Genomic DNA, 23,742 nt, shown 5'->3' with positions numbered 1-23,742 from the left:
CCGAGGGGGAGAGAGATACCGGGGGGGTGAGAGAAGGACCGGGGGAAGAGAGAGTGACCAGGGGGGGGGGGCAGAGAAAGTCCTCACATCTCCCTCAGTCCCTCTCACATCTCCCTCACTCCCTCTCACGTCTCCTCCAGTCCCTCTCACATCTTCCTCACTCCCAAACGCATCTCCCCCGGCCCCTCTCACATCTCCCCCAGCCCCTCTCACATCTCCCCCAGCCCCTCTCACATCTCCCCCAGTCCCTCTCACATCTCCCTCACTCCCTCTCACATCTCCCCCAGCCCCTCCATCCTCTCTCACATCATCTCTCTCACTCCCTCTCACATCTCCCTCAGACATCTTCCTCACACCTCCCTCAGATCTCTCCCTCCCCATCTCCATGCCTCCCTGGCTGCACACAGGCGTGGGGAGATGTATGCAGCCGGCAGAAGAATCACTTGAGGCAGAGCACAGGAGCAGCACATGTGAGGAGCTCTCACTGCAGACACCAGACGTTCTCGGTCAGACCGCTAGATGGCGCACCTGCCCTGCAGTCCTGCTCTGCAACAAGTGATTCTACTGCCAGTTAATGCACCGATTCAGCGAACGTGAAAAATTCCAGGAACAGGTTCGCACGAATCGGTGCGAACCGGCTGAATCCCACCACTGGAGTGAACACATTTTCCCATGACTTTGGATAGTATTGGGAGAAGAGAGATTGGCCTGTAGTTTGAGACAGTGTTTTGTCCCCACTTTTGCAAGGGCAACTCTGGCAGTTTTCCAGGTCTTAGGGATATGGCCTGCAGACAGGATAGAGTTGACTAGGGAAGCAAGCGGTTTGGCAATGGCTGGGGCACCAAGTCTTAGGAACGTTGATTGATAGGTCAGGTCCACATTGGCTGCTTAGTTTGAATGTTAGGAGCACTTGTGTAACCTCCTCCTCAGATTCTAGGACAAATTAAAAAGTGTGGGCAGTGTTGGGAGGTGGTGGAGCTATAGGGGTACTCCCAGAATGAGGTTCATGTTTGTAATTTGGGTAGTGCATTGCTAATAGTAAAGTAGCACACTCCACACAGTATACATTTAATGCATTTGGAATGTCATTGGGATTTATCAGAGTACTATTATCCATTTTGTGTTAGTTGGTTATTGGTGGCTTGAAGGCTGTTATATACTGTACAGTATTGTTATTGTTTATGACCTTCCAGAGTTTGCTGGATGTTATGTATTCTGGAGGAGATTGTCAGAGAAATATTGGGCTTTTGCGTGTCTTGTTTGCCTTGTGCACGTATTCCGCAGGCATCTGTAGTTATTAAGATGCTTGGTGGTGCCAGTTACTTTGTAGCTTTTCCACAAGGCATCCCTAAGATTGTAAAGCGCAATAAAGTCAGTTGTAACCCATGGAAGGTGGGCCCTCCGTATCTTATTTTGCGCAGCGGAGCATGAGTATCACAGAGTTTTAAGAACTCTGTTTGGAAATAATCAAGCGCAGAATCAGGGTCGGGTATCAAATCGATTCTGTATTAAGGGCAGTTGGTAAGATCAGCCAGAAACGGTTGTGGGTTAAAGTTTGTTCTAGTGAGGAGAACTTTAGGGCTTGATTGGGGTGGTCTGATTTCCCTTACATAGTATGGTCGCTGAAAATGTCATGTAGGATACTAGAGGATTGGAATTTGTTGGGATTAGAGGATATAATCCAATCTAGCAAGGTAATAGTTGTGAGAATTTAGGTTTGTCCGCAGGGCCTCCAACAGAAATCATGGGGCCCAGGACCAACATTTTAAGCAGGCCCCAGCCCCCCCTCCTGTGTCGGTGGTATTGCGAGCCGCCTCCCCCATTTCACACCTCACGAGCCCCCTCTCTTCCCCTTCTTCCCATGTATTTCTCTCCCTTCCGTCTCACCCCCCTCACTTTCCCACCTCACATATATTTCTCTCCCATGCATCTCACTCTTGCTCCCTCTGTTCCTCACTCACCCCCTCTGTCCTCATCCTCCGTCAATTACCCCATGCTCACTCATTCCCTCCACCCTCACACAATTCCCCCCACAAGATATAGACCAAAAAACTTCCCACCCCCAATGCAAAAACATCCCCACCCCCCAAATATATACAACCTCCCCCACACCCCCAAATGCATACAAAACCCCACCTACCCAATACATATATAAAATAAATACATACATATATACACATACAGTATATATTTATATACACACACACACACATATATACACACACACACACACACACACACACACATCATATACAATAAACAACCCTCCCCAATACATATAACAAATACCCCAACCCATATAAAAATTCCCTCAATACATATACAAATACCCCCAAGCCCCCCAATACATAGAAAATTTACCCCACGCACCCCCAATACATAGAAAAATTCCCCCAAACCCCCCAATACATAGAGAATTCACCCAAGCTCCACAATACATAGAAAAATTTCCCCAAGCTCTCAATACATATAACAAGAACCCCACTTCCCCCAATGCATATAAAAAGACACACACCCCCAATACAAATAACAAGACCTCCACTCCCCAATACATATAACAAGACCCCTACTTCCCCAATACATATAACAAGACCACCATTCCCCTCAATACAGTACATATAAAAAGACCCCACTCCCCCCCCCCAATACATATAGAAAAAGTAGACATACCTTGGGGATGATCGGGACCGGTGGCTGCGGGGACCGGCGGTGGCTGCGGGGACCGGCGGTGGATGCGGGGGCCTGGGCGTGACCGGCCATCAGATGCAGGCCTCCTAACTCTGTGTCCCACACCAAGCTTCCAGTCAGCACGCACCAGAAGCTGAGGCGCGCTAAAGTCAGAGGCTGGGACAGGAAGGCCTCCATCTGATGCAGAGCCGGGGCCCGGCGACGGCCACCAGCTATTATCCCACCGGGCCCGGGACACCAACCCCAGCAGAACGCCCCTGTTGTCGGCCCTGTTTGTCCCTGTGGGTTGGGAAATTAGTTGGGTTAGGTTTAGTGACTTGAATTGTGTCAGGATTTTGTTGTTTTTAGGGTCAAACCAGTTGAAATCCCCAAGAACTGACAGCTCTCAGTTCCCATTCAGAGCAGAAATTGAGCCAGGAAACTGGGTGATATCAGCCAAGAATTTGAATTGGGGCTTTTGGGGGGCAGTAGATGGCAGCAATAAGAATGGGCTTAGAGGAGGGGAGGCAGATTTTGCCAACTAGACTTTCAAAAGTCTGCGCTTGGGGGGAAATTTAGCAGCATAAATTATAAGGTGTCTTCAATGTACAGTAAAGTAACACCCCTCCTCCTCTATTTGGCCTATCTTTCCTAGAAATGGAGTATCCACAGATGCCAACAGTTGCATCATATTGTTTTGGTTGTTAAATGTTCATTGTTCATTCATTGTTCATTGGCAGCAGTGTGGAAATGTTCTGAACCCCGGTCAGAGTTCAGCAACTGACAAATACAGTCTGGGCAGTGTTGTTGGTTGAGAAGATGACCAGGATAACCAACTATACTTTAGGGCAGGGTTGGGGAACCTTTTTTCTGCCAAGGGCCATTTTGATATTTATAAAATCATTCGAGGGCCATCCAAAATTATTAACTTAAAAATTAGCCTGCTATATTTTGTCAAACATTTAATGAACTCACCACTAATGTGATGGCTGGAACTGCTTCTCTTTGGGTGACTGACTGACTCTTGGGTGGTGGATGACTATGACTGACTGTGCGTTGGTGTCTGTGCCCACGCAAATACACACACACACACACACACACACACACACACAATGGGCAGGGGGTAGGGAAATCAGACTCTCAGACCCACTCTCTCGCTCAGACTCTCAGACCCACTCTCACTCTCAGACCCACTCTCACTCTCAGACTATCAGACCCACTCTCACTCTCAGACTCTCAGACCCACTCTCACTCTCAGACCCATTCTCACTCTCAGACCCATTCTCACTCTCAGGCTCTCAAACCCACTCTCACTCTCAGACCCACTCTCACTCAGACTGTCAGACCCACTCTCACTCAGACTGTCAGACCCACACTCTCACTCTCAGACCCACACTCTCTCTCTCTCAGACACACACTCTCTCTCAGACACACACTCTTTCTCTCTCTCAGACACACACTCTCTCTCTCTCAGACACACACTCTCTCTCTCAGACACACACACTCTCTCTCTGACACACACTTTCTCTCTCTGACACACTCACTCTCTCTCTGACACACACACTCTCTCTCTGACACACACACTCTCTCTCTGACACACACACTCTCTCTCTGACACACACACTCTCTCTCTGACACACACACTCTCTCTCTGACACACACACTCTCTCTCAGACACACACTCTCTCCCTCAGACACACACTCTCTCCCTCAGACACACACTCTCTCTCTCTCTCAGACACACACTCTCTCTCTCTCAGACACACACTCTCTCTCTCTCAGACACACACTCTCTCTCTCAGACACACACTCTCTTTCTCAGACACACACTTTCTCTCTCAGACACACTCTCTCAGACACACTCTCTCTCTCAGACACACACTCTCTCTCTCAGACACACACACTCTCTCTCTGACACACACACACTCTCTCTCTGACACACACACACTCTCTCTCTGACACACACATACTCTCTCTCTGACACACACATTCTCTCTCTCTCTGACACACACACTCTCTCTCTGACACACACACTCTCTCTGACACACACACTCTCTCTCTGACACACACTCTCTCTCTGACACACACTCTCTCTCTGACACACACACTCTCTCAGACACACACACAAAGTCTCTCAGACACACACACACACACACACTCTCTTTCAGACACACACACTCTCTCTCTCAGACACACACACACTCTCTCAGACACACACACACTCTCTCAGACACACACACACACTCTCTGACACACACACACACACACACACACACACACACACACACACACACACACACACTCTCTCTGACACACACACACACACACACACACTCTGTCTGACACACACACACTCTCTCTCAGACACACACACACACTCTCTCAGACACACACAGGGGGAGGGAAATCTGATCGGGGGGGGATCGGAGCAGGTGCCCTCTGCAACTGCTGCTCGGTGTGGGGAGAAGGAGGACCGTGTAAGTGCACAGGGGGGGGGGGGAATCTGAGCAGGGGGGATCGGAGCAGGTGCCCTCCTCCGCAACTGTTACCCGGTGCGGGGAGGAGGGCCGTGTAAGTGCACGGGGCGGGGGTGGAGCAGGGGGGGATCGGAGCAGGTACCCTCCACAACTGCTGCCCTGTGTGGGGAGGAGGAGGAGAGGTGGTAGTGAGGTGTCTCTCCCACCGCAGACTCGTTCTTCTATCCCCCAAGCCTCTTATACCCCCTCCCCCCACTCCTCTTATACCCTCTCCCCCCCGGAGCGCTGCTTACCAGCGCCGCCCTGGTGATACTCAGGTCCTTAATCACCTCAGGCGGCTGCTGCCACACACAGACAGTGACATACAAACACAGTGACCGTGACACAGACAGTGACACACACACACACACAGAGAGATAGTGAGACACACACACACACACAGAGACAGTGAGACACACACACACAGACAGTGACACACACAGAGAGAGAGACAGTGAGACACACAGAGAGAGAGAGACAGTGAGACACACACAGAGAGACAGTGAGACACACACACACAGAGACAGTGACACACACACACACACACACACAGACAGTGAGACACACACACAGAGACAGTGAGACACACACACACACACACACACACACACACACACACACACAGACACACACAGAGAGAGACAGTGAGACACACACACACACACACAGAGACAGTGAGACACACACACACACAGAGACAGTGAGACACACACACACACACACACACACACACACAGACAGTGAGACACACACACACAGAGACAGTGAGACACACACACACAGACAGTGAGACACACACACACACACAGAGAGACAGTGAGACACACACACACAGAGACAGTGAGAGACACACACACACATAGAGACAGTGAGAGACACACACACACACAGAGACAGTGAGACACACACACACACAGAGACAGTGAGACACACACACACACAGAGACAGTGAGACACACACACAGAGACAGTGAGACACACACACAGAGAAAGTGAGACACACACACAGAGACAGTGAGGCACACACACACACACACACACAGAGACAGTGAGACACACACACACCGAGACAGTGAGACACACACACACACACAGAGACAGTGAGACACACACACACAGAGACAGTGAGACACACACACACACAGACAGTGACACACACACACACACACACACACACACACAGAGACAGTGACACACACACACACACACACAGAGACAGTGAGACACACACACATACACAGACAGTGAGACACACACACACAGAAACAGTGAGACACACACACACAGACAGTGACACACACACACACACACACACACAGAGACAGTGACACACACACACACACACACACACACACACAGACGGTGAGACACACACACACACACACACAGACAGTGAGACACACACACACACAGACAGTGAGACACACACACAGAGAGACAGTGAGACACACACACACACAGAGATAGTGAGACACACACACACACACACACACAGACAGTGAGACACACAGAGACAGTGAGACACACACAGAGACAGTGAGACACACACACACAGAGACAGTGCGACACACACACAGAGACAGAGACACACACACACAGAGACAGTGACACACACACACAGACAGTGAGACACACACACAGAGACAGTGAGACACACACACAGAGACAGTGAGACACACACACAGAGAAAGTGAGACACACACACACAGAGACAGTGAGGCACACACACACACACACACACACACACACACACACAGACAGTGAGACACACACACACACCGAGACAGTGAGACACACACACACACACACACACACAGAGACAGTGAGACACACACACACAGAGACAGTGAGACACACACACACACAGAGACAGTGACACACACACACACAGAGAGACAGTGAGACACACACACATACACAGACAGTGAGACACACACACACACACAGAGACAGTGAGACACACACACACAGACAGTGAGACACACACACACACAGAGACAGTGACACACACACACACAGACGGTGAGAGACACACACACACACAGACAGTGAGACACACACACACAGACAGTGAGACACACACACACAGACAGTGAGACACACACACAGAGAGACAGTGAGACACACACACACACAGAGATAGTGAGACACATACACACACACACACACAGAGACAGTGAGACACACAGAGACAGTGAGACATACACAGAGACAGTGAGACACACACACACAGAGACAGTGAGACACACACAGAGACAGTGAGACACACACAGAGACAGTGAGACACACACACAGAGAAAGTGAGACACACACACACAGAGACAGTGAGACACACACACACAGAGAGACAGTGAGACACACACACACCGAGACAGTGAGACACACACACACACACAGAGACAGTGAGACACACACACACAGAGACAGTGAGACACACACACACAGAGAGACAGTGACACACACACACACACACAGAGACAGTGACACACACACACACAGAGACAGTGAGACACACACACATACACAGACAGTGAGACACACACACACACACACAGAGACAGTGAGACACACACACACACAGACAGTGACACACACACACACACACAGAGACAGTGACACACACACACACACACACACACACACAGACGGTGAGACACACACACACACACACAGACAGTGAGACACACACACACACAGACAGTGAGACACACACACAGAGAGACAGTGAGACACACACACACACACAGAGATAGTGAGACACACACACACACACACACACACACAGACAGTGAGACACACAGAGACAGTGAGACACACACAGAGACAGTGAGACACACACACACAGAGACAGTGAGACACACACACACAGAGACAGTGCGACACACACACAGAGACAGAGACACACACACACAGAGACAGTGACACACACACACAGACAGTGAGACACACACACAGAGACAGTGAGACACACACACAGAGACAGTGAGACACACACACAGAGACAGTGAGACACACACACAGAGAAAGTGAGACACACACACACAGAGACAGTGAGGCACACACACACACACACACACAGAGACAGTGAGACACACACACACCGAGACAGTGAGACACACACACACACACACACAGAGACAGTGAGACACACACACACACACAGACAGTGAGACACACACACACACAGAGACAGTGACACACACACACACACAGAGACAGTGAGACACACACACATACACAGACAGTGAGACACACACACACAGACAGTGAGACACACACACACACAGAGACAGTGACACACACACACACAGACGGTGAGACACACACACACAAAGATAGTGAGACACACACACACAGACAGTGAGACACACACACAGAGAGACAGTGAGACACACACACACACACACACACAGAGATAGTGAGACACACACACACACACACACACAGAGACAGTGAGACACACAGAGACAGTGAGACACACACAGAGACAGTGAGACACACACACACAGAGACAGTGAGACACACACACACACACAGAGACAGTGCGACACACACACACACACAGAGACAGTGACACACACACACAGAGACAGTGACACACACACACAGACAGTGAGACACACACACAGAGACAGTGAGACACACACAGAGACAGTGAGACACACACACAGAGAAAGTGAGACACACACACACACAGACAGTGAGACACACACACACACAGAGACAGTGAGACACACACACACCGAGACAGTGAGACACACACACACACAGAGACAGTGAGACACACACACACACAGAGACAGTGAGACACACACACACAGAGACAGTGACACACACACACACACACACACACAGACAGTGACACACACACACACACACACACACGGAGACAGTGACACACACACACAAACACAGAGACAGTGACACACACACAGAGAGACAGTGAGACACACACACACACAGAGACAGTGAGACACACACACACAGAGACAGTGAGACACACACACACACACACACACACACAGAGACAGTGAGACACACACACACACACACAGAGACAGTGAGACACACACACACACAGAGACAGTGAGACACACACACACACACACACACAGACAATGAGATACACACACACAGAAAGTGAGACACACACACAGAGACAGTGAGACACACACACACACACAGAGACAGTGGGACACACACACACAGAGACAGTGAGACACACACACACACACACAGACAGTGAGACACACACACACAGAGACAGTGAGACACACACACACACACACAGAGACAGTGAGACACACACACAGAGAGACAGTGAGACACACACACACACACACACACACACAGAGACAGTGAGACACACACACACACAGTGACAGTGAGACACACACACAGTGCCAATCACACACAGTGCTAGTCACAGACAGTGCCAGTGCCAGGCACACACAGTGACAGTGCCAGAGACACACACAGTGACAGTGCCAGAGATACACACAGTGACAGTGCCAGAGACACACACAGTGACAGTGCCAGACACACACAGTGACTGTGCCAGAGACACACACACACACACACACACACACACACACACACACACACACACACACACACACACACAATAAGCCCACCTCTGCAAACACACAAAAATAAGGTCTCTCCCCCCTTGGGGTGGGTGAGGTGTCTGGGAGGGGGCATGTGGGTTATCTGGGGCCCGTGCATGGGCTGCTGGAGCAGCATAGGTAGCCAGTGCAGCTGAGAGACTGGCAGGCCCGCGGAGCCTAAAGGGAGGGACAGAGGGGCAGAGCCTAAGGAGCCCGGCATTACTGGAGGAGAGAAGGGAGGGGAGCAGTGCTGTAGGAAGAGGCGGGCCCAAAAAAAAATCTTGGCAGAGTGACAGCCAATCAGGAAAGGGGGAGTTTTTAAAAAAAAATCTTTTTTTTTAAAAACCATTCTTGCAGGCTTGCTTTCTGGGGGCCGGACCAAATGATTTTGCGGGCCTTACATGGCCCGCGGGCCGGACGTTCCCCACCCCTGCTTTAGGGGCATGGGGCCTCTGGTTAGAAAAATCTCCCAATGTGATGGCTAACTGATCAAGATAAATGGGTACACAAAATGTTCAGCAGGGTGAGAAGTTGACATATTTAATTAAGGTTGCCAGATGCTGTTCCGTCTTAACGCATGGGCACGCGGGGCAGTGGCCTGGGGGCCCCACGAGCATAGGGACCCCATGCTAATCTATGCACAGACCAGAATGTAACACTAATTTTCCGATCACCTGCTTCAACATTCAAATCTCCCGGTAACTCAGTGTCACGCCTGTATGCCCGCAGACCTGGCCAGTCCCCAGTACTGAGGTGGGAAGGGTATTACCACGCACCAACAGCAGTGAGGGTGTGCCCGGAGTGTGGTATGGCGTTGCCGGGCCATAGAGAGATGGTTAGTAATACTTGCAACGCCTTTGGAGTTCAGAGTAAGGGTAGTGGTGTCCGTGCGCCAGAGTCCAGGGATATAGAGAGCAGGATCGTAATGTTCGTAAGCCAGAGTCCAGGGATCACAGAAGTCAGCAAAGTCGTTTCCGTAAGCAGGGTTCCAGGGCAGTAGAGAGCAGGGTAATCCAGTACAAGCAGAGGTCAAGCCAGGGAAATCCAGGGATAAGCAGGAGCTGGAAAACAGAGGAGAGCCAAGCATAGGACTGCACACACAGAAGTTACAAAGAACTATGCAGAGCAATGAGAGAAAGGACAGACAGGGGTTATAAAGGAGGGAACACCAATGGGAGAGAGAGGAGTAGCAGAGGGTGAAGTGAGAGGCAGCAGGGATAGGTGAAGAGGAGAAGAGGAGGAGACAGGTGAGCCAGTGAGGGAGATAGCCTGCAGAGCATGAGAGCAGGAGCCAGGAGTCTGAGAGAGCCTACAAGAGGAGCGTATGCGCGCGCCCTCTGTAAGGTTAAAGTACGTGCACAGGCTGCGTCACGAAGCGTGCGGAGCACCGCGCCGCGGGATCACCCGCCGAGGAAGGAGGACAGACAGAAGGAGAGGCCACCAGAGGTAAGGGGACTGGAGCAGGGACTGAGGGGGGCCGTCAGCAGGGGACACCGCAGCAGGGAATGGGAGACTGAGTGGGTGCGCGTGTCTTGCGGGGAGCGTGCGCTGACGCCGGGATGATGTCAGAAACTGCCGCAGAGGGACAGCTGCGGGCGGAGGAAGAGAGAATAGCAGGGGAAGACAGGAAAGGAACAGAAGAGGTAGGCAAGAGCGGGACATCCGGGACACATGGAGGGGAAGGAATCCCCCGAACCATCACACTCGGTAGAAGGAGAAAAATTACGACTTGTAGCGGAGAGTTGGCAGGGCCCAGTGCACTGCTTTGCCCGGGGGCCTATAATGCTGTTAAGATGGCCCTGGCCAGATGTCTCGTATATACGGGATTGTCCCTTATTTTATTGACATCCTTTTGTCTTGGAAAGGTCTGTTAGGGCGCACCAGTCCCGTATTTTAGTGCCTTGACGGGAAATTCCTGATTTTAAAATGACCTGTCATAAAATCAGTTATTAAAAAAGTCATAGATTTCTACTTGAGTGTAATCGTTAAATTTTCCAATATATGTCACTATTATTATATTAAAATAGTAACGTTAGGACACTGCCTGGTCATCTCATAATACCAGGACATCCGCCCCTATCGGTATAACTCAGTGCGTGTCTTTTCCCCACCCAGCCAGGATGATAAAAAACGAACACTATAGCAGGAAGATACCGTTCAGCTCAAAGCATTTGCCAATCATTATGATGTCACACTTTCATACTGGCTTTCGATGTCTCGTATTATACAGTAAAAACTTAAATGTGGCAACCCTACATATATTGTATGGTGACTACAACATAAGACAAAGAGACTCCTATTAAAATTATTTTGCCCTCTCCCCATTCCCATTTTATGTATTGATTTATTCTTCTCTCTTTCTGCTCTAATTTGTTTGATTTAGTACTGTGTCTTGCTTGTCCATTGTACGATTGATATTCCAAAGTTAAGGTTTTGGGGTAAAAAAAATTAAAAAAATTCTGTATTAGCATTTTAAATACAAAGAGAAAGTTCTGTAACTTCAGAACAACCCATTATAAGTGGGTAATAATACACACAGACACGTTCAGTGTCACACTAAGCGACATGTCTCAATCATGATGTCCATTTTGGTGATTACCCGTTTTCTTTCCTGTGCCATATATAAAATATCAATAAACATATGGATTAAAAAAAAAAACAATAACAAAAAACCCAGCTGAGCATGTATTGCATGATGAAATGTAGTGAAACGAGTAATTCCCTAATTTGCATGCCATGGGATGGGAGATGGGGGATGGGGGATGGGAGAGGGGGCGGGGAGGGACTTTCTGACTTAAAAGAACACTTTTACCAAAAGTTATTACTACATTTTTCTCAATCCATCTCGCAGGAGTACAGAACATTTAAACGGCTTTCCACACCTCCTGTAAACCAGTCTCCTCCAGCCCATCCGATCATAGCTCAGAGAGATCAGGGAGACAGGCGTAACTCTCTGTGATCATCCTTGAAACTTTCAGACAACAAGGAAACCATTATCTTTAAAGGTAAGATCCATTTCAATGCCTTCTATTCATGTGTATTACTGTACATTCAGCAGCAAAACGTGCGAAATCTTATGGGGTTTATTTTATTTTTATTCGTTTTGTAGTATTAGATAATAGTGAAATTTTTTTTATTTATGTTTGATTAAACTCTTAATGCCATTTTTAATTAGTTTAAAAGCATCCTTTGATTTCTATAGCAGGTTTTAGCCCACCTCCCAAGCAGTGCAAGATCCTTGCAACATTTTCCTGTTTGTGATAATTTCTTGCCATGTTCCCAGCAGTTTAAGCTGTAAACTGTAACAATAGATAATGTCACCTTAGTAATATAAGGATACATTGTAGCTGCTGAGTGACACTGGCTGGAGGATTGATTGCAACACAAAGATGACCATTATGTTAGGCACACAATCAGGGTTTATACAGATGTATCACAGGAGCACCAAACTATTGCCAGCTTAGGCCTCGGGCATGGTCAGCGCATGCTGAGGCGCGCTGCTGCTCGGCAGTGAGCCCCTGCAGCCGCAATGAGAGCAGCTTTAGCAGGGGCTCGCTTACGCTTCCGCAAGCGTGTGGAAGCGTCAGCCTTATGAAAATGTTAAATTTTCGCGCTCATGGGAATGCAGGGCCGGTCATGTGAGCAGTTCGCCCAATGAGGGCGAACCAACTCCGTGACATCACTGGCCCGCTCCCCGACACGCCCCCAGACGGCGCGCTAAACAAGGCCAGGGAAAGCACCCGCTTTCTCTCAGCCTCAGCGCGCCTCCGCACGGGCTGAGGCACCATGGACTCGGCCTTAGGCAAGAATGTAGAATTATACATTGACACATGCTTTACATATACAAATAAGAAAAGAATAAAAGGTGTGGGGGGGGTATTATTGCGGCATTAAGCTCGAATTAAGGACAGGCACTTTTCTCTTGTGATTACAAGCTATGATATTTCCAGGTTTCATGTATACCCATAGCCACCTAATATTGACTCTGTTATTTAACACTAAACGTGTACTGTACATACTGGTAGTACTGTGTGTGCCTTTTAACGTACTGTATGATATACAGAGCAATACAATTGAAAGAGTATTTCCTTGAGAAAGGGCTTTTAGAGCCTGAAACACATAGGAGGTTTTTTTCTGTTGTATTTTGTTTGTTTTTTTGTTTTTTATGTAGTCCAATAAACTTTTTTTAACCTTTCATCCTACTGGTGAGCTGATGGTGCTTATTTCTGGGACTCTGCTGTTGCGTGCCAATCCATTTTTTGTTTTTGTTCTAAAGGGACAGTATTTGCAGAATGCAGAAGTGCTGCTAAACATAGCAATGCCGTATTTCTATGAATTCCAAACCTCATGAACGTAGGGGGTGGAACAGGACCGTATTTAGAACAGTTTATACAAATTATCTGCAGGAGGAGAGAGAAACACTTTAAATAATGTCATTGCAATATATGTAGGATATGGGGTCTATTTATCAAATGTCTCTCACAGGCTAAGAGAGGCAAAACTAACACAAAAATCCCACAGACATTTCAAAGAAAAGGAATCCCACTGAAAACTTGTCTGATTTATTTGTATGGTGCAATTAGCTACATATCACCTATTAAATGTGCCACTGTCCCTACTTTACATCCGTCCTAGGAGGGACTGCCCCTTTAAGTGCATTATAAAACAAATGTTTTGTTCTGCGTTAGATCATAGTTAAGGATTTAGGGACATATTCTGCATCCACCGTTAGCGCTGATCCATGCGATCGGCGCAGAAAGCCCCATTCAAGTCAACGTGTCGCACAGATTAGCGCTAACGGAGGTTACAGAATATGCCCCAGAGTCACCTGACCAATTGATCAATTGTCACAAACCAGAATGACCGAAGTCAGATGTCCGTAAAAAGAATATGTGGTAAAGGGCATTAGTCACAATAGGGACAACGCAGGGTAGGGCATCGCTGTGATTTCAGTGAAGGAAAAGCTGAAAAGGGTACAACGTTTGCTTCAGTCTTTTGATATAGAATTGAAAGTGGCAGTGATGGAAACCGAATACACTGTGGAATATATATATATATACTGTACTACTATTTGGTGTGCTCATGTTATTATAGATATCTTTGGAACTTTGTCCTTTGTTTGTATATTGTATTGAATTCTTATATCTTGTGTGTAGCACCTAATCTCATTCACATTGAATAATAGGCCTGAGTAGAGATGGGTGAAAGTGTCATAAAAGGCCAAATCCTTCTTTGTGAGACGAATTCGCGGAAATCAGCGGACCAAAAAAATATTCGCCTGTTCTCTAGTCCTGAGCAGTTTTACCTTTCACAGTCAGGGAGAGGCATAAACGATATTGCACGTTGGTCGTTGTAAGAGATGTGTGCAGAGGTTCATGTAATGGAGAACGATTAGGGTGACATTATATCTTGGCTTTATTGAGCCTGTTCCTTTATCCAGGTAAAACATACAAAAACAACAAAATAACAAACCCCTATCCCTGTGTAAGGGCTAACTTACTTTCCCAGACCCTATCTGCAGGACTGGAGGGATACTCCCATTACCAGCCTATCACCCCAAAGTCTCAGGAGGTACCTTAAGCAGGTGGCCCTCCATGTCAGTCTCTGGCAGGTCCCTGTTTTTTTCTGTGTCCAGGAAATATAGGTCTCTGGGTGTGTGGGTGTCTTGATCTCAGCACAGTCTTTGTGCTCAAGACGATGTCTGTGTGCAGGCTTCTCTGCTCTCCTTCTGTCAGTCCAAATGTGAGCTAAGGAATCTCTCCTGTTTCCAACTGGAGGCTTTTCTTATAGCTCTAATGTGGCCAGGTGGAGTCTAGTTAATTGCCTGTCTTCAATTAACCAGCTCCCTGCTGGATTTAGAGACAGTTTCTCTCAAACCGAGATAAGACCCTGTAACAGTCTGAGATGCAGAACACTGAACATGGCAGCCCCCAGGGGAGACCCGGGCAGTCCTTTCCTTGACCTGATTTAACTTGGGCTGGGGATGTACCGGTAATAGTGGTGCTGCAGCTGAATAGGAAGGAGGGTGGTGCGGTATGGGTGACCCCACTATCTTGCTCTTTCCTCTCCCCTGGAAGATGATTGGTGCACCGATAACCTAACCCAAAAACAGACAGGAGCCAGACCCCTCCAAGAACAAGAGACCTGGACCAAATTGGGATAGAAATGCAGAAATTAAATCTCTTAAAGGGAAAAGAAACACAGTGAAGTGTAACCAAGGAGAAAAGGAAGCAATAAAATAAGCAATAGAAGTACTAGAATAAACTAACGCTAAACTGGGAATCCCAGGTCTATTCTTACATAAATCGCACTGTCAAATTTGATTAACCTGACATTTTTTTAACTAATTATAATTACCCATAAATACTACATTTTAACTTTTATGACTAAGGGCTGGGACCCGCTGTGCCCGGCGGCATGGCCAGCCGCGTGAGCGTTCCCCACTAGCAGGGGAATCCTCCCGAGCCGGTCCCAGTCCCCCCTCGCTGCTGGCTCACTACGCACTGTGACGCAGCCGGCAGGGGATTCAAGAAAATTGTGATCCCGAGCGGGCAGACGCGTCATGTGGTGCGCTGATGAGCCAATCAGGGCGGGGGCGGGTGCTGGCAGGAAGCAAGGTAGGCAGTGGTGTGTGTGTGTGTTTTTTGCTATTACTTACCTTCCAGCAGCAGCTCCCTCCTGCAGCCCAAGGAGGGAGGGGAGTAGCGGGTCTCTCCGCTCAAGCCACGCCCCCCCTCCCACTCCCGCCCACCTCCTGCTCCGGCTCCCTACAGACCGCATATCGCGGTCTGTGTCTGTCGGCGCCCGCCTTTCTGCAGTGCGGGCGCGCTGACTGAGGGAGCGGGGCCTTAGCCTAAGCTTCATCCCTGATAGTGGTGGGCAACATTATATACTCCAGTGACCGCCTGTGCGGTCCTTGGGGGCCCTCAAAGGGGCCACACATTACCCTTCGCGACCTGCAGCCTTACCCCTTTAAACCTCACACCTCATTCTTTACCTCTCTCAGACCCCATGTCTGTGCTACCTTCTGCCATCCTGAGCCTTCCGACCGCAGGCCGGACTTGGCACGACCTCCCACAGAGTGTGAAGGTAGGTTACATGATGCAACTGGTATGGGCGCTATGGCAGGGATAGAGCACTGAGGTTAGGGCCCGTAGGGGGAAGTCCCCACCAATCCTCGATCTTTGGCAATCTGGAGATCATTGGTTACTACAGTCAATTCAATTTTCATTCAAGAAACAAGTTAAAGGTGGAAGCACATAGCCTGGCCAAAGAAAATGAATGTAAGTCTAACTAGCTTCTTTAAAAATCTAACCATGCTAATATCAAAGATTTCACTACCTGCATTTTTTTCTTATTTAATTACAAATTGTCTTTTGGGGGGGGGGGTGTGAGAGCGGCTAAGATAGGGGAATTGTTGGTTGTTCAACAGTTTTCTTTACCCTTAGTCCATCCTGTACTTATCAGAGAACCAATAAAGATGAGCGGGGGAGCTTTCTCTGTGCAAACTTTTGTTGGGAACACAATGATATCTGACAAAAGGGTGCAGCCAGAGGAAATAAAAACTTCCCCTTAAGCTCAGCTCACCGGGTTCACAAATGAACTTCAAATAACAACAACAAATACCCAGATGTGACCCCTTATACATGTCACTGGCATCAGTTCACTTTTCTTAGTAAAAGGTTTATAACATTGGAAGATGTGGTTTGGCATACGCCAACGCTCCATGTTCTCTGCAGTATAGCGGTAGAAATTTCTAGCATTCCACCGTTACTGCGCTGTGATTGTGCAATAGGGATTCGGAAAAGCCCAGTGTCATATTATATATATATATATATATATATATATATATATATATATACAGTGTTCGACAAACCTATACATTTGCACGCCCCGGGCGAGTGGATTTAACATCGTGGCGAGCTCTTATTGGCCCAAGCAGCACACGTGTGGTACTAGGTGGCGAGTAGATTTTTGTGTTCGGCGAGTAGATTTTTTGGTGATTTGTCGACCACTGTATATATATATATATATATATATATATATATATATATATATATATATATAAAACACAAGTACTCTGAGTCTGCATTTCATCATTCACATATCAAAAAGGGAAGGAGAATGAATGATAAACGCTAGGGACATGTACGTTTATTTCTTGGTATTCCCATAGGGATCTCATTTCCTAAAAAAAGGATTTAGGGGAGAGGGGGCTTCTGTATCTAGATCTAAGCATTATTATTACCCGAGTCTCCTGGCTGCACGACTGGGGTCAGAAAAAACAGAATCAGATTTGTCAAAGTAGTTAAATGTCAGGAAAATGTTAAAAAAAATATATATCTCAGACGCTTTTCCCACAGTTTTCAGCCAAGTAACTGATGAATACACCCATTACAATATTTATATTAGCATTTTATCCAGAGATGGTAATTTGCCTAAGAATTCATCTTCGGCTTTGAAATGAGTTTGGTCAAAGAAAGTCAAATATAAATCTAAATGTATTTAACACATTCTGAGATAAAAAAAAAAAAATACAAATCTGAGCTAAAAACAGCCCTTTCTCGGGCTCCAGTTTTATATACAAAATGTGTGTGTATAAAAAAATTTTTTAAAGCACTTGAGTTCAATTGTTGCAAGTCAATCTTGGTCAATCTTGGAGAAATGCAGAGCAACCAGCAAAATTCTGCTTATGCTGCACACTGCCGAGATGTGGAAATCACATGACTTGCATATTGTTGATTAAACTACTTCTTCATCCCCTTCCCACAAAGCGTAACTAAAACACATGGACTGTGTCATATGTGCACAAGTTCATAGCATTTTTTTTAAAATTACAACATTGTTGCATACTGACTTTACATCTTCAGACTCTTGGTCCCTGCCAACGTATAACCATGGAAGCTTATATACATAGCACCATGCCAGTTCACTGGCCATCCCCTTTACCAGCTCGGTGAGTATGTGTCCATTTAGCACAACTGTAAACTCCTGGGACCTTTACCATGGAGTATCAACCTCCAGAATTCCAACCAGTTATGTCCAACTAAACAAAGTAATTGACAATGTTATAATTGGCATGAAATCTAGCACTCTTCTATATAACTGGTTATAAGTATATTATATTATGTACGTATTACTACTAAATCCTATTTTGTTAAATTCCTTGAAACTATATCTCCTTTGATACCGCAAATGTTTTTTTTTATTATTATTATTCATAACTGAACACATTACATGGCATTGAAAAAGTTTGTATGAAGCATCCTCAGGACCATAGAAGGGTGAATATCCATGGGTATAAAAGACATGGGGAGAGCCACACAAGCATTACTCCTGAGGAAGCCGAACCGGCGAAACGCATTGGGTTGAACCCATGTGGCCACCGTACTGTCTCAGTTCAGAGCGGAGAGTTTCAAAGAGACGCGGGAACAGCTGTGACTCCAAGATGTCAATACTCTTCCAGCTGACTACGGTTGACAAGCCCGGTATGGACAAGGTGTGAACAAGGCCTCCTCTCCTGTTTTTGATAACTCCACAAAAGCAGGTAAATAGAGGAATAGCTGGAACAAAGAGGCAAAATTGTCACAGGAAAAATGTTTCTTTATTGAAAGCGTAGGAAAAGAGCCCAAATATGCTCTGCTAAAAATATCAAGGCAGGAACAGCTGAGACACTTGAACTTTTTCCATTCTACAAGCTGGCAAACATCAACGGACTAGGCGTGGGTAAGATTTCCCTCCTTTGTATCCCATACGATCCTACAGGAATAAGCGGGCAGAGAGATAACCGGAACACCGAGACATATTGGCATTTCCAACAGCTAACCCGTATATAGGAACAGCTTAAATACAGCTGAAACGCCAAGGTATTTCAATGAATGGCTGAATAGCTCTGAGAAATGCTGCATAGCTGTAAACTCTCCCTCTAACCATTGTCAGAGAAATTACATCTGGAATACTCTTTAAGTTTATCAGAGACTTATAAGGACTGTTTTGTAAAGTGTCAAATTTGTTTTAAATTATGTTTTTTTTTATTAAATACCCTAAATTTACTTTTTAGTTTTTTTTTCTTAGCTGAATTGTACATAACCACAGAATATCTCCATACCTTGAAATAATCAAATGTTACATTTAATTCTTCTTTTAAAAAAATCGATAAAGGAATATGTGGATGTTAGGCAAATACTTACCCTGCATTTCTCTTTTTGTTCCACATGTTGGAATATCTCTTCTCTTCATAAACGCCGCTGGGGTGTGTGTCTAGGGAGCTGATTCACCCTCATTGGCGGGTTCTGAGGGGGCCGGACCCGGTCAGAACTGTAGTCCTGGGCCCCGGGAAATGTGTCTGCGGCAGCATGAACGACGCCTTACAGAAAACTAAACTATTTGCACTTTTAAAATGGCACTTTGTATTGCACTATAAGATATTGGGATTTCCACATTTGATATTGGTGGTTTCATTTACCTAATAGTCCCTCAATATACAGTAGTTAGCGCCTACAGTTTTCTCCATTTACAACTAAACACTACCACCTAGGAATTCTCTCCTCAATCCCCATTGTCAAGGACCACAGCCAAGCTGTTACACCCCATTCTGCTTTAGCATAGAGCTTACATAGAGCTTACAAGCTAATATTTGGTGGCTGAGAAAAAGTTGAGCAGGAAAAACATGAAGACATGCTGGTACAAATATCTCAAAAGGTGTAATGAGTGAGAAGTGCTGCAGTCCAATGTAAGTCATCCCGGAGTTACAGAGGCCTCACGTACAGTATGTCACAGTGTGCTCACCACAAACAAGGTGTTACCGTGGAGCCGAGGTGGGGATGGATATAAACACCACCCACAGCTGCGTGGGCATGCCTGGAGTGTAGGTTGGTCAAGCTAGCCGGGTCTGGGTTAGAGAGTTATGGATAGTCGATATACTTGCCGGGGTCTGGGTTGGAGAGGTACGGTTCATTGCAGGTACTATTAGCCGAGGTCCGGGTTGGAGAGAGGAGAATGGTTGTTGTACGGTGCCAAGGTCAGGGTTGAAGAGGTGCAGATTGTCGTAGATAGCCGGGTCGGGAGTACAGAAGAGCGGTGACCAAAACAGGTCAATAACAGAGAGCTGCGAACAAGAGGACAAGACTGAAAGGCTAGGACGCAATGAACACAACGGGACATTGAATTATGCTCAGCCAATGTTCCAGTGGCACCGCTGAGCATATATAGGAGAGAGCATCCAATGAGAAGATGATGTGGAGGTGTGTCAGCAGTGGTGACCACCATTGGCCATTCCGCTGCTCAGGACAGGTGTGGAGAGGTGCCCAGGTGAATTACTAAGGGTTCGTCTCCAGCGGGTGCTGGTCGCACGCTGTGGGTGTTTGTTGTGCCTCGCTGATGGTGCAGTGTGGGCAGAGTCCAGAGGCGGGCCAGAGAGGGAAGCACAAAGCTTAGAGCGTGGTGCGCACGCGCCCCGCATGTCGGACAGTTCCTGGAGGGGTGAGAGCATGAGCGGCAGGTGGAGCAAGAGGAGCTGGACCCCTGGCAGTGAATGAAGGTAAGGGGGGAGCGCGCAGAGGGTGGCGTGACTCTCTGATCCTTACAACGAGCTCCCCTGGCATTTCATTTAAATGTTGTAGGGAAGAGCGTGGGGTCCTTGTAAGTGCTGTGCTCCTCACCCAGGCAATTTTGTGCCCCCCAGTTTGCGCACCCCGGCACTAGTAGGGTCATGCATGCCTTATGAGTCCAGAATTAGATGAATATGAATGAATAATAGTGCCTGAACAAAGATCAGCTGTTCCTGTATTGAAACGGCAAGGGAAGTCACTTTTTTTTCCTTTTTAGATCCTATAGAGAAAGCATAAAATAGTGTACGGCTTGTCCAGTATCCATAACATCAGTTGAGGCGCCATGTTTGAAATAGATGCGTCTAGGCAGATTTCTCTGTAGCAATTGCCGGTGTAGCCTAACCGGTAAATGCAGTCATCTGGACCTCCAACAGCAAAGGATAAAACCGTGTGTCTCAGCAGCCAAATTTTCCTCCACGGATAACCAAATGGATGCAGCTTGGTGTACTAATTAGACACAGCGCCTGCGTTGTTGCAAGGAGGCTATCCATCTCCATTCCTCCATCCACTGCAGATGCAAAGCTAGTCACATATCAGAGCCGTGAGAGACTCACAGGCACCAGTATTTCAGGAATCCCAGGATTGCACCAACCCAGGAGCCAGGTGCCACGCACCTTTACCCGCAGGCGCACAACCCTCCTACCTGCTCTGACGGCCGCTGATGGGGCTCAGGACTCTCGCGCTCTCACGTGCACTCCCGATTCCTCCGCGCATGCGCGAGGCTCATCCTCGCGCCGGATGACATTCCCACACGGGCGCACGTGGGCTGGGGTCACAGCGGGAGTTCTTGCCTCCGGATCGCGGCGCACACTCCCTGTGCGTGGAACACGCGAGTGACGCACGCGCCATGCACCCGAGCTCTGTGGCAACAGGCACTGATTGCCCTCAGCACCCTCACCTGGCTTCCTTACCTTAGCCTATCACTGGCTCCGCACTGACACTCCCCTGGTCCCGCCTCCTGCTCGGATTGGACCGTCTCACCTATTTAGGCTCAGCAGTGCCACTGGCATATCGGCTGAGCATAAGCTTCCTGTTCCTGTGCTTACCTGTCTCGTCTCCTAGATATCCTGCCTTGTCTTGTTTGATCTCCTGTGTACCGACCTTGGCTTTCCTTTGGACCACTGCTTCTCTGGAATCCCAACCTTGGCTATCCTCGACCCTCTGCAACTCTCCTAACCTGAACTCGGCTCTCGGACCTCGACCATTCTACCTTCTCCTGCACTGACCCCAGCGACTAGTATCTCCAACGTTCCGGACTTCTCCTACCCTCACCTCGGCAAGTATTATGACTATTCTGCTCTCCCTGCTCCTGTCCCGGCGAGATCAACTACGCACACTCCAGACCAGATCCCCATGTCTGCCGGTGGTGTTTTCTCTATTCCCACCTCAATACCGAGGGTCTCGTCTAGTTTGTGGTGGGCACACCGTGACAAGTCCCAGGTATAGCGCCTTCCTCTCCGCCAGCTGTCTGTCACGTGAATGAGTGCAAGCCGCCCTACGCGTTTCATAGCACTTGGCTACTTCGTCAGGGGTTGGCTTGCACGGAGACTGTCCAGCCATATTTATGAGCGCTCACTTAATGAAACACTTCCTCCATTTGCACATAATCAAAATCATCAACCAGTGGATCATCCAGAGACCTAAGACTGCGTCGCGGCAAAACAAATGTATTGCCGCTGTCGCGTGCGCTTATAGTAGAAGCAACGTGACGGCGCGATGGAGCGACGGAGCATCGGCTTGGTCGCGATCGCTGGAAGTCATGTCAATTTGATTTTTCCAGCAACCGCAGCGTGACGGCGCCATCGCCGTCGCCGGCACTGTAAATGCAGCCTAACATTTGCTATTCTGTTCAATATTGACTTTGTCTGTAGCTCTTCTGACTCATTACACGATATGAGACATTTGTGGCATCAAATGTTCATATATTTCCTGTTTGTTTCGGGGGGGGTTGTGTGTGTTTCTATTTGTTTCAATATATCTGTGAACAGTAAAATATATGTATTTTGGATATAGATTCTGGGCGCTTTTTTTTGTGGTTGCTTTCTATCACAGACTGGCCTGTTTGTTTTTTGAGAGCAGCATCCGAAACTAGGAGACACCTCGAGTTAATTGTTGAATTTTTTCTCTCCCCACCCTTTTATAATGACTTTTTTTTACACATTATTATATGTCACGTTTCACTTTTTGCCCCCTTCATATGGACCTTGAGCACTGTAGACTAATCATTTGTGTATCTATATTAAAAACTTATGTAGCAACTACAGTATATATACACACACGCTTAATTAAGGTATTACTTCTTTTAATTGGCTCAGTCATTTACAGTAGCACAAATTCACATTT

The 23,742-nt window shown here is 47.5% G+C and overlaps 1 protein-coding gene across 4 annotated transcripts in view; it reads left to right on the top strand.

Moving 5' to 3' along the window:
* Positions 1 to 23,742, top strand: part of IL18 (interleukin 18) — a 44,238-nt gene that overhangs the window by 6,492 nt on the left and 14,004 nt on the right. For 3 of the 4 annotated variants that reach the window (XM_075604000.1, XM_075603999.1, XM_075603997.1), the window contains exon 1: positions 12,608 to 12,795. The gene's annotated coding sequence lies outside the window, so the exon portion shown is untranslated. Of the gene's footprint in view, positions 1 to 12,607; positions 12,796 to 23,742 lie in introns of those variants that run through there. The other variant, XM_075603998.1, reaches the window with a different exon arrangement.

The sequence above is a fragment of the Ascaphus truei genome, chromosome 6 (genome assembly GCF_040206685.1).
Source record: "Ascaphus truei isolate aAscTru1 chromosome 6, aAscTru1.hap1, whole genome shotgun sequence".
Lineage (NCBI taxonomy): Eukaryota > Metazoa > Chordata > Amphibia > Anura > Ascaphidae > Ascaphus > Ascaphus truei.
The sequence above is the reverse complement of the archived record's forward strand: the minus strand, read 5'-3'. Positions and strand labels throughout refer to the sequence as shown.